The 13,097-nt window shown below is 42.3% G+C and overlaps 1 protein-coding gene across 2 annotated transcripts in view; it reads right to left on the reverse strand.

Annotated features, from left to right (window-relative positions):
* CRACR2A (calcium release activated channel regulator 2A) overlaps nucleotides 1-5,340 on the reverse strand; it is a 51,485-nt gene extending 46,145 nt beyond the window's left edge. The window contains exon 1 of one of the 2 annotated variants that reach the window (XM_056495592.1): nucleotides 5,174-5,340. The gene's annotated coding sequence lies outside the window, so the exon portion shown is untranslated. The remainder of the gene's footprint in view (nucleotides 1-5,173) is intronic. The other variant, XM_056495601.1, reaches the window with a different exon arrangement.
* Nucleotides 5,341-13,097: the final 7,757 nt, after the last annotated feature.

Genomic DNA, 13,097 nt, shown 5'->3' on the forward strand with positions numbered 1-13,097 from the left:
AAAATTCAGCTCCCACACTTAAAACAACTAGCAGAGATACAAAGTTGTGTGCTCAAGAAGATACCTGTTTTTTCTGGACTATGACTAAGACAATCAACCTTTAACCTCTCATGGAAGCATTATAAAGCTTGGCCTAATCATATGGAGACCTAGACACAAAGAGGACATTCATTCCTCCAGTTTTGGCTTTTCAAGTAAAAACATGCAAGTCAGAAAATCTATGTGATGAAGTGTATCTTCAAAGCCTCTTCCACACAGCCTGAATTCACTTCTCTCACGATGTACACGATCTCTCGTGACTCTCCATTGAAGGAGATTGTGCACCATGGAGTAAGCGTGGGGAGGTTCCCTCCAGAGGGAGAGATCTGAGGCAGGCTGGAGTTCCTATGAGGGACCACAAGAAGATAGTCTGAAAGAAATGTGCCATGAAAATAATTTCAGGGGAGTAGCGAAGGCAGAGACAGCAGAGGAATCCTACATCCACTGGCCTGTAAAAGGAAAAACTAAGTTGTGTAGAAATTCCTTTAGTGTAAGTAGATTTGTGTGGGAGAACCAAATTCTGTTTTAGAATCAGTCTTAACAGACTGTTATATTCTTAAGAGAAACTTGAGAATCTTAAGAGAAACATTCCAGCCAGACCTGATTAGCTTTTAAAGATTAGGGGAACCATCAGAATCACTTACTTTGCTATCTGCAGGCTCAAAGCTTCATTTATACCACAATAAGGTTTTATGTTTCCATAAATTACTTACAATTTATTTCAAAGCAAGGGAGCTCAGCAGAAGTAAAGGAAGAAAAAGATCTGGGAGAAGATATTGTGGGTTATACATACATCAAAGTCATATAAATGAATTCTCCTTTTCAGAAGATTACTGGTTAAGGGAAAAAAAAAAAAAAAAAAAAAAAAAAACAAACACCACAAACAAACCTTAAAGCTAAAGAATAAGGAAAAAATCCAGATTATATATCTGAAGTAGTGTCTCAACAATATTATCTGTGAAACAGGAGAAAACCAGAAAATATGCTTGAAGTGATTAAGCATTAAGGATTCCAAAACAGATAGCCAGGGACTTTGGACAGAGACCACTTATTCCCCACTTGGCATTTGTCCCCAGATGAATCCACAAACACAAATGTTGGGGAAAAAAAACAAACTATGTCTATTCTGTGCACTATGATGCAGAATTCCAACTCTGACTAGTGAACATGTCTTCACAAACTTTTATTTTTATCTTTTGCATCCAAGCAACAAGTTTTTACTGGACTTGTAAGAAAATTTTCTTTTCCTAAAGGCCAGCTTGCCAAGAGGAAGACAAAAGATCTCTACCTGGCTTCTTGCTGGTCTCTACAGAAGTAATAAATAAAACTATCCATGTATGAAAATTCAGATGCCCAAAGTAAGCAGACATATTCATTTATTCCCCATCCTGCTCTTCACTAATGAAAAACAACTAACAGGATATTTATTTCCTAAACCTAAGCAGTTCTTAGGGGTCCATACTAAAAAGGCAGGAAGAAGTTAAAATGGGCCTGCTAAGTGCTGCTAGGATCCTTGAGAAGTAAAGCTATTCTAGGTCATTATTTTAGCAGAAATATATATTTTCCTCCTGCTTCATTGCTTTGGATGCTTCCTTTTTAATGAACTGAAGAAATCAAAAGCTAAGAGCTGCCTGGAAATGCAAACTCCTTATAGAGGGACACTGAATTTAGGGGCAGCAATCATCATGGAAACCACTGTTGCAGAATAATCACAAGATCCTCAGAACCAAGAGCACCCTGCCTGTAGTCTCTACAGGCTTAAGGACTGGTTGTCTCCTCTCCCTCCTTCTGCCCTTTCTGCCTTATTCAAGAAAATTGATTCCAAGAAGAACTCTTCTCCCTGCCTCTTGTTCCTTGCCTGCCTGCTGGTTGCAAGAACATTGTATCTTCAGAAACTGTTGACCTACACAATACCTGAGCAGGATGGTGGTACAAGTGTACCAAGGGATGTAAAAACTATTGTTAAGAATGAGCATCTTGCAACATGTGCAACACATATGTATTGAAATATATATCCAAATGTAGTGAAGTCAAAATTGATCTGAGTCATCTGACTGCAAAGAATCACAGAATTATGTTGGAAAATGCCTCTAAGCACAATTTATTGTGCTGCATTGTTCCAAGTACTGAAATTAAATGTGATTAACTATATTGATAACATCATTATATTAGTAAGTGGTGTAACACGACGTTCTGGCAGGAGATATTGCCAATTCACATGAGCTGTTCCATTTGCAGACAAATTATTTGCACTAGAAACCCCCTCCCCCTGAAGGAAAGATGTGCAAAAAGTTTAAGTTAAATAGTATATACCCCTTTTAATTGTCTTATCTTTCAGGTTTTCCTAATGAGTCACTGCTAAATGGAGCTACATTCAGCTGGTGAAATCAGGTTGACGAGAACATCTTAAAAGTACACCATTTTCACAAAAAAAAAAATCCTTTAAATATTCTGCCTCCTCCAAAAGTCCTTGCTAAAAATGTAGCTTCTGAAAAAAAAAATCAAAACCTTTTATCTGCCTGAAAACCATCAACAATTTGGCTTGAAGTCTAAAATACACTCTCTACTTCTAGTTTTTCAAGTAATGTTACATCTTTAACCTAAGTTAAAGGATTTTTGAGAGGCAAACTAAATATTTCTTGAAATAAGAATTCATTTTTCATGGAAAAAAGTTCGTAGAAATTTCTACACTGCCATGGACCTTAGAGAACCCAAGTTAAGGCAGATTCCACTAGAAGACAGAGAGACATATTCCAAGTGTTTCCTTAGTTATTTGGCACTTGGTTTGAAGCCAGGTTGGAATGAATTATTGTCTTCAAAACGTTCAGAATTTCTAAAACTACAAACTTGCCTTTGGAAAATACCTTCACTTGAGTCAGTGGGAAAGGTTTTATGGGGCAAGAGCATGTCAGTGAGCCACAGAAGTATTTAATTTGCTAGTCCACTGTTTTTCTACTGCAAAAAGTAATGGTAAAATATGATACTAAAAGAGTCATATTTTCCTATATACAGAACAAGATAACCTTCATGCTATCTGCTCTGCACAGCTCACTTCCAAGGCCTTGGAAACACATAAAAACAAATCCACTTATCTATGTTTGATTAGGAGGCTTGGTGTACTTCATCCTGTTCAGTCGTACAAAAAAAGTCTCATAATGCAAACAATTAAAAATGCATCATTACAGATTCTTAATTGGATTTTAATTCACTACTGCTTTTGAATAGAGATACAACTTCCACGTTCTCAGTGAGCCAATTACTCAGAAAGTTATCTCTGTGAGACTAAGGAATAAGATGGGTTCAAAATCTTTAAACTCTGTTTCAAGCAGACACAGACATCCTGGTGTTTTTGCATGGATTAGGCCATGAACAGTGGAATCAATTATGTTTTTACATCAGGTTTAACTTGAACTGACTAAATCTGCATTTTTCAACATTAGAAATAAAAAAACCCTACAGATGTGTTACTCCCAACTTACATGTTGGGACTGTATGTTCATAAATATTTAGACTGCAAATTAGCAAATGGGAGAGAGGGAATCAGGACAGATCACTATACTCTTTATTCCTCCATTTATCTACCATTTAGCAACCTAAAAAATCATGATAGGATATTATTTGTCAATGAACAGAAATGTGAGGAAAAGAGAGACCTGTTAGAAGCAGCACATTCATCCTGTGGTCTGAAGAAACCACAAACAAAGCTTGTAGAGTGATGCTCTTTAGTGCATTTATTTCTGCTATTTGTTTAACCATTATCTATCTTCTAGTTCACCACAAGATAAGAGGAAAGGGTGGTGGTGGCGGCAGATGTAGTTCACAAGGAACCAAACATACCCTGTTCATTTCAGCAGCAGTGAACTTAAGTCTCTGAGAGCAGGCAGACCATGAGACTGTAAACTATTGCTGCCCTAAATCTCATTTACTACTCAAACCATTCACAGAAACGTATCTGCCTTTTTGACTTCAGACTCTCGATTTTCTTGATTTCATGAAAGTTGAGAATCTATTTTAGAGAACCAACGTTTAATTCCCACCCTTGTACTTTTGGATGTAATGGTTCCCTTTTGATCTGTACAATTACTGAAGCTCAAATACGGGGACCAGAGTTCTTAGAACAACCCACAGAAAACCAATTTTTACCCATGCATCAGAATAATTCACGTATTCTGAAAAGAAAAGCGAAACTAAGCTGAAAACTACTGTTGAAAACCACAAAGTTGCAACTAAGAAAATAGAAGAGCACATTTAATTAGCCAAAATGTTCCGAGGGATTTCGCCATTTTCCCGATTGTGACACTACAGGCAGTCATAATCTGTTCTACTGGTGTGCATTAAGAAATCTATTATCCCGGTAGCAGTACGTTTCTGTAATAATTGTCATTTAAGTCATCATAAGCCTAAGTGTCAAGAAAGACAGAAAACTAAATCAGAGATCACATAAGCGCTACAGCCGTGTAAGAGTGACACCAAACTATTGCAGGGGGACACAGAATCATTTATGCAACCACCAGGAACAGCTCTGCCTTCTTCACCAAGTGTTTGGCGGGCCTGAAGGCAGTGGCCAGCCCCAAACCCCGTTGTGTTCTGAGCCTGCAGGGAAGCGAAAGCCGGCGGGGCAGCTCTGAGCGGCCGGGCCGCCCGGGGATTGCTCCCGGACAGCGCCCGTCCGCCTCGGCTCGAAGCCCCACGAGGCACGGCGGGAGCGGCGGCTCCGCCGGCACTTCGGGGCAGCGCCTTTGGGAAACATCCCGCGGGGGGAGGAGTCACACGGCGCAGCCCGGCTCCCACGCCAGCCCCGGCCCCACGGCGGGGCTCTCCCTCGCTGCGGGGGCTGCCCCACCCAGACCCCCGCCCGCCGCCTCGCAGCCCGGCAGCAGCTGAGCGAGGGCCCAGGGCGGCCTGCCCCCCGCCCCGCCCGTGCCGCCCTGCGGGCCGGGCCGCGCTGCCCTCAGGGCCGAGCGCGCTCGGTGCCGGGCCCTGCGCAGGAAGCGCCGCTTGCCACACCGCGGGGCTCGCTCGGCCACCGCGGCTCTCTGCGGGGCTCCTCCCCGCCGGGAGATCGGCCCGGCCGGGCACGGACCCCGCCGTCCCGGCCCCGGCTCCTCCGGCCCTCGGTGCTGCCCCCACTCACCTGCGCCGCCCCCGCCTCAGGCTGGCCCGGCCGCAGCTCCCCGGGCTGGAAGCGAGAGTGCCGAAAGGCTGAAACCACTTTCCTAACTTTGTTTTGAGCACGGGTGACATAATCGGGCGAGGCGGGCTGTGCCCCAGGGGCGGGACGGCCGGCCCGGCCCCTCTCCCTCCCTCCCTCATACCTGCGGCCGAGCCCGGCCGCCCCGCCCGGTCTCACCTCGCCTTGGGCGGGAGCCACTCGCCCCCGGCGATCAGAGAGCCAGGGGAAGGCGAGGAGGGTGAGCCTTGCTTGGTCCCTCTTGCAGCCAGGGCTGCGTGCGTGATGGTTTTCCAGGGTAAGGTACGGGAAACCTAAACGGCTCAAGGCAGGATGGTTTGGAAAGGCACAGGAACGCTCATCCACAGCAAGGTGGTGACCAGTCCAAATGGACCTACTAGGGTCTCCCCACCTTGTCATCTCAAACTCTCCAAGTCCTTTTTGCAGAAGGGAGGCAGAATTGGTTCATATTTGATTCAAAGATTTCACTTAACCAAAAGTGCATTTTGAAAAATACTTGCTTGTGGGATCAGGTTTTCCATGTAGTCCCAAAAGAAGAGAGAAAACTTCAACATAATTCTCATCACTGTAAGGTCTCCCAGCTGCAGAAGAGATTTTAGGGCACGGTGCCCAAAGAAGGCTTCATCTCCCTCTTCTTGATCAGATGATTTGGTTGCAGATACGTCTGTGACATCAACTGCACTGGTCTGTTCTCGTGCCCTTATCCAGGCTCTCCATGGCTCAACAAATGTCCTAAGGTAAAGCTTCTTACACCCAAGGTGCTCCTTTTCACAATGTACAAGCCCTTCCACTTGCCTTCCCAATCCAACTTTCCTGAACAGCCTGAAACCCTGCAGGCTTATCACCCTAAAGTAAGCTACAATCCCAGAGCTCTGGTAAACAGCAAACCTTGCAGCTACAAGGGGTGATGTGAGAAAGATGAGCAGGTAGTCTGCCAAGTACAGTCACATACATAAGCCTGATAAAACTACTTACAAAGCACTACAGGTAATCATTTAAAATAGTTATTGTACATCGAGTTGATTATGTGGTTTTGACTAGGAATGGCTTCTGCAAAGGGAAATACTAACTTCATTCATTACAGTGATTGACTGTAGGCTCAAGAACAAGGTAAGCTTGAGTGTGGATTTACCATACAGTAAAGAGCTACTTGACAGTTACTGCTCACATCCATGCTCTGTAAAAAAGGTAAATATTTGAAATTTGCTTACCACAGCAGCTGCATTATATGTACAGTGGGTGAAAACAGGCACACAGGTACTTATCATGAAATCATCAGCATGCTGAATAGCTATAATACTCTGCACATGCTGATTTGACTCAGCCTAATTTTCTATTTAACCTTTTTGCTAAGTGAGTAAAATAGTGAGTAAAAGACAGAATCGCCTTTCTTTTAAAGATGTGAACAATCTTACTAGACTCTTCCAGAGAAAAGAAGTCACACTATCAGCCACAAGGTACTAGACATAATTCAAAAGCTTTTGAAGAAACTGAAGACAGCATATAGAAAGTTTCAGAACTGAAAGAATTTGTGACATGCACGAGCAGAAAAGCTCACTGAAATAGCATTTGCAGACTTAGTGGTAACTTTCATGTATTAAGATTCCAGGGAATATATCTTGAAATTGAAGACTGCTTAGGTATCTTGTTACAACCAGTCATTCCATTTTCTTCCTTACTATTCAGTTTGAAGCAGTTTAGACTTTCCAGTTTCTGTAAGAACACTGTGGAGCCTACTAAGCAATAGTAGAAGAGCTGGTCAATTTTCTAGGTCTTGTCTGGACAGCTAATGCTGTTCTTATATATATATGTGAGTGCTTTGGAGTATAGCCTTAGAGAGCCAGCTAGAAATGGTCCAATGTTCTCTGGTTTTATTCTCTCATAGCAAAAATTTATGGATTGTGTTACACTCATGTACTGCTGTGATTTCTTTCAGCAGTTTCTGATCATATACCTTCATATGCAATCCATTCCCTCGCTGGTGATGGTGGAGACAAAGACCCTAATGGACTTGAGCAGCCACAATTTGTTCTTCATGAACAGCCAGAATCAAAGTCAATACCATATCACTCTCCTGAAGCAAGTGGATTGAAGAGCAGTAAACTCATATACTGTGATGTCAGAGACTGTGACGCTTAACTGCAAAGAGAAAAACTAGCCCAAGAATAAATGTGCATAGGCATGAATCTACTTCTTAACACAGATTGCACTCCAACACAAATTACAGTGCTAAATGGAACACTTGAAAGAATTAAATCCTTTTATATAGGTTTAAAATTGTCCTCTATGAAATCTAGACATAAACTCACTTGATTTTCTTCAAGGACTAAAAGCAGGAGATTTTGAAAAATACTGGTGTGCAAAACATATTGTCTGGAGCTAGGATCTTTCTAAGACTGCTATGTTTAATGTACAGTGAGTTAGAAACTGGATGACAGTTTCTACCACTGTGTTATACAAATGCCAGAACTACAAACAGAAACATGTGGTAGGCAGAAGACAGCTTGCAGCTCTTAAATCAGGAAATGCCAAGTGCAATATAAAAATAAAACCACCACCCTTTAAATAAAACAGGCTATATTTCACAGTTTATTTAGGGTGATGTGTGTTTATTCCAATCTGCAAAGCCATCATACTGCTGGGATGCAAGGGGTCATTTTCTTCTGCATTTAGGCTGTCAGTAGCAGGCCTATTTTGTCTTTCTACTCTAATGCAGCTTTTAATTGCCTATGAAATTGCACCACCCTGAGGGAATTTCATACTAACATTCAAAATCGTGTTTTCCTTCTTTATGCTCAAGGATCAGAGGAAAAGTTACAGAACTGGAGTCATAAACACACTGCAAGAAATTTGCAGTTTTACAGTAAACTTTACAAAGAATTTACAGCAAAATGGAAATTGCATTAAGGGACAGGTAGAAAACTGGAGGTATTCCAGCTTAGTCAGCTCTAGTCATCTTGCTTGATAAAGGAGATACATGTTAGACTTCATGCTCATGTCACCTGCAGTGCAGTATGAGTTTGACTGGGCTACACTAAAAAAAGTAAATGCAAGACTTTTCTAAAAATCAAGGTTTAAGTATAGAATTAATCTGGCTGTTATCTATTCCAACCAACCCCTTGCTCACAGCAAAGTCAGGTTGTCCACGGCCTCATCCAACTGGAATTTGAATAGTTCTGAAGATTCCACAACCTCCATGGGCAATCTAGTGCTTGGCATTGCACACAGTAAAAACGTTGGGTTTTTTATATTTAGGTGGAGTTTTTGTATTTCGATTTGTGTCCATTGCCTCATGCCGTATTCAGAAGAGACTAGCTTTGTCTTCTTTATATCCCTCCAACCAAGTATTTATATGCATTGATAAAACTCCCTCCCAGACCTTCTTTCCTTGAGGGTAAACAGTTTCTCAGTATCTTCTCAAATGTTTCAATTCTTAAATCATTTTAAGAACTGTTTTCTGGATTTATTCCAATACATCCATGCCTCATACTGGGAATCCCAGGACTGCCTACAACATTCCAGATGTGGTTGAGTGCTCAGAAGAAGGGAAGGATCATCTTCCTCAATCCTGCCAGAGACACCCCTCTAACTCCAAGGGAACTTGCCATCACACTGGCCAGCTCCCTCCCTCGGGGATGTATCTCATCAGGTTCTATAGACTTAGAGTCACAGGATATGCTCTTGGAGCATCAACCAGATGCTCCTTGAACTCTGACAGGTTCAGTACCACCAGCATTTTCCTTGGGGAGCCTGTTCAAGTGATTGACCACCTTTTCAGTGAAGAGCCTTTGCCTAATGTCTAATCTGAACTTACGTGGTGCAGCTTCGCTGCATTTCCTTGTGTCCTGTTGCTGGTCACCAGAGGGAGGAGATCAGCCCCTCCCCTCCACTGCTTGCCTTCAGGAAGCTGTGATGAGGTCACCCTCCAGCCTTCTCTTCTCTAAGCTAAACAAACCAAGGCAACCTCAGCCACTTCCTCCTAAGTCTTGCCCTTGAGACCTGTCACCACTTTTGTCACCCTCCTCTGGACACACTCCAATACCTTTATATCCTTTATTTATTGTGGCACCCAAACCAGCCCACGGCACTTGAGGTGAGGCTGCCCCAGCTCAGAGCAGGACAATCCCCTCTCTTGCCTGGCTGGAGATGCTGTGCCTGATGCACCCCAAGACAGGGTTGGCCATCCTGGCTGCTGCCAGGGCACTGCTGACTCAGATTCAACTTGCCACAGCCCCCCAGGTCCCTTTCCACAGTGCTGTTCTCCAGTCTTTCATCTACCAGTTTGTATGAATAACCAGGATTACTGTGTCACACAAGGAGAATCCAGCACTTGGTCTAGTTAAATTTCCTACAGTTGGTGATGGCTCAGCTCTCCAGGTCTCTCTGCAGGACCTCTTAACCCTTGAAGGAATCCACAGCTCTTCCTAATTTAGTATTATTGACAAACTCACTTATTGTACACTTCATTCCTGTGTCCAGATCATTTATGAAAACACTGAAGGGCACTGGCTGTAAAATTGGGCCCTTGGGAATGCCAGTGGTGACTGGCTGCCAGCCTGATGTAACCCCATTTACCAAACATATTATGGATTTGTCTATCTTGTGCTGGGTTGTTGATTCAGAGTAGTATCAAAAGCTTGGTAAAATTCCAAAACTCCACACTTACTGTCTTTCCATGGTCAATTAGGTGTGTGACCTTATAATGAAATGAAATTAAGTTGGTTAAGCCAGACTTTCCCCTTGTGAACCTGTGTTCACTGTAATTGATGACCAAACTGCCTCTCAAAAAAGCCTCCCCAATTTTACCAGGCACTGATAAGTAAGACTGGCAGGTCTATCATTATAAGGGTCTTCCTTTCACCCTTCTTAAAACACTGACAGCTTCTAGCTGACTGGGACCTCTCCAGACTCCCAGGACGACTGAAGAAAAATAATGCAGGGAGGTCCTGTGATAACTTTGGCCTGGCCCATCAGTATACTGAGATGAATCCTGTCAGGCTCCATAGATTTATGTGCATCCAGCTTGAACAACTACTCTTCAATCAGTTCAGGGGCAGCTGGGAGTTCATGATCCCCTCAGTCCGGGTCTTCCAACACAGGTCTCCTGGGACCCCAGAGTCCATCACTGGTGTTAAAGACAGAGGCAAAGAAGGCATTAAATACATTAAATACATTGTATCCCTATTTGTGAGGTGACTGACCCTGTCAATCAGAACCTGTGTTCTCTCTGATTCTCTGTTTGCCATTAATATATTTTTAAAACCCTTTTTTCTCCTTCACAGTGCTGGCCAGCTTGAACACTAGTCAAGCTTTGACTGCATGAATTTTCTCCCTGCAGTGCCAAACAGGATCTCTCTAGTCCTCCGTGTTGCCTGTTCTTGCTTCCAGTGTCTGTACAGTTTCTTTTTTCCTAAATTCTATATGATCCCTGTTCACCCCTGAGATCAGCAAAGCTGGGAGGGCACCTGTCCTAGGTCCCTTAGTCCCTCCATCAAGAAGTTATCCTCCATGTGCTTCAGCAATTTCCTGGCACTATTTGTGTCTGCAGTATGATACTAACCAGTTCATGCCTGGGAAGTTAAAATCTCCCATAAGGACAAGCACAGATGACTAGAGATATCCCTTAATTCCTTGCTGAATAATTCATCATTGTTCTTGTCTCTCCTGGCTGCCTTGGCTTTCCTCAGCCTGTCCATGCAAGCTCAGGACAGCATTGCTGTTTTCCCCCTCAGCCACCTTTCAGTGCTGCCACTACTTGTGTGCTTCCTTTGGATGTTGGAGTTCAGCCAGGAGCTCCTTGTTCATCCATTAAGGCATCTTGACACTTTTGCTTGACTTTCTGGGTGTTGGGATGGAACATTCTCAGGCATAATATATAATAAACTACCAAAAAATAACAAGAAAACTATTTACTTCCATATAACCCACATTAAAAATGTTTTCCTTAGGCCATGTGCAGCTCAGCATTGGCACATGAATAATTAGAGCTGTTGTATAAATGGGCATTTTTTCCTGTGAGGCACCATCACCTCCACAAGAAAGCATGAATTAACAGGTGTACTTGTGTATACCAAAGCAAGGACATCTACACTGCTTATTTACCCTGTCCCTCAGAAAACAGGGCAGCTTCCTAACTGCAGCTCAGCAGTTGCTATCTCTTGTTGCTTTAAAGGAAACCAAATGAGCTATTTAATACACAGTGACCTATTTCTTCCCCTAATACCGAGCATAGAGTCTTCGTGCATGCTCATGTCTATCATGCTCTTCCAATCCCTTTCCCTCAGGGCTAAGCAAACCCATTTCTGAAATATTAAAAACCACATCATTCCCAGGGGAACATTAAAACCACTTCTTCATCTTGATTTTTTTTCCTATCACATTTTATAGCCATGCTCTTCATATTTCTCAAACTGAAAATAATTAGCATTTAATTTTTAAAGAAAAACACCATTTTAGAATGTTTCCCTGTGAGGATGTGGAGCCAGTAGTACAGTGGAAGGACTTCTCTCTCAGTCTGTGCCATGATACAGTTCTAATTTTACTCAATATTCCACAGTTTGCTGAACCATAAATCAGTCTTTAAAACACTGTCACTAAAATTCTTGATCTTCTCTCCTAAGGGAAGATCAAGATTTTTAAAGGTATCCTGGGTCAAATCCAGCATTACTTATATACCGCCTTACCAATTCCCCCCACGTTTATGCTGAGATGGTAAACTGTATTTTTGTCCACAAGCTGTCCATCTGTGATGAAGCATTACATAGATTCTAGCCCTGAAGTGCTCTGATAGCTCAAGGCTCTGTTAGACACATACCTTCAACCAGGGATTTTCAGTTTAAAAGAATATCTATATCAAGTGAATTATATTGTCTTATTCAATGCAATTCTCATAGATAGACTTAAATTCTGCTCAACGAAGAATTTTTGTGCATCAAAGAAAAACTTTCAGAAACTCACCACCTTTATGAGCATGCTTGATAGAAACCTGCTTTTTACAAAGAGACAGCACAGGCTTATATTCTGAAATTTGAAAATCAGGCATATTTACCATCATAGCAGCTAAAGGCCAAAAAACTGGAGAGCTATTGCAATACCTAATGTAATACACAACAGAAGACAGTTTCTTTCCAGAAATCAATTATTCCATGAAGCAGACAATTTAGAGCAATAGTAGTTTTCTCCAATTTGTTAATGCAAACCATAACATTTTTGCTCCTTTTGTCACACTACAGTGATCAGTTAAATGCAGTTAATGTGATATCACACACTTGCCATGGAACAGATGCAAAGACAAGATGTATGCAATGTCACTGGAGTGGGGATATTTCAGGAAGCATGGTGGCCCCATGAGAAGCCAGAAGCCAACCAGTTACGTTTACAGCAGACAGCAACACTTTGCTATCCCCATGCTCTTTGCTGCAGTGCTCAGAAGAGGTGCTGCAGCTACATCTCTCACTTCTGACAGCTCTATATCATTTGTGCACCACTTCTGTAAGCCTGCTCTCATCATGTCAAAAGACATGAAAATATAGCTACAAGTCCCCTAACTCTCCATCCTATACTCCATCCCACTGGGAATATATAAACACTGTTAGACATCCAGGAAGATCATCATGATAACTGAGTTTAAAAATTTTAAAGGCCAGATTTAAAGCAGTAATATTTTTATGTTCTCTCCCCTTCTTGCATCACCCCTAGCCCCAGTGTACATCCACACTTATACAACCCTTTCACTTATGTAACCATTTTCCTCTCATTAATTCCCCTCTGTCTCCAGCTTTTCCATCTCATCTCCTTGCCTTACCCCATTGTTTTGGATCATATTTCTTATACTAAAAATGAAAATCAAAACAATTAAAAAATACCA

The sequence above is a fragment of the Oenanthe melanoleuca genome, chromosome 1 (assembly GCF_029582105.1).
Source record: "Oenanthe melanoleuca isolate GR-GAL-2019-014 chromosome 1, OMel1.0, whole genome shotgun sequence".
Classification (NCBI taxonomy): Eukaryota; Metazoa; Chordata; class Aves; order Passeriformes; family Muscicapidae; genus Oenanthe; species Oenanthe melanoleuca.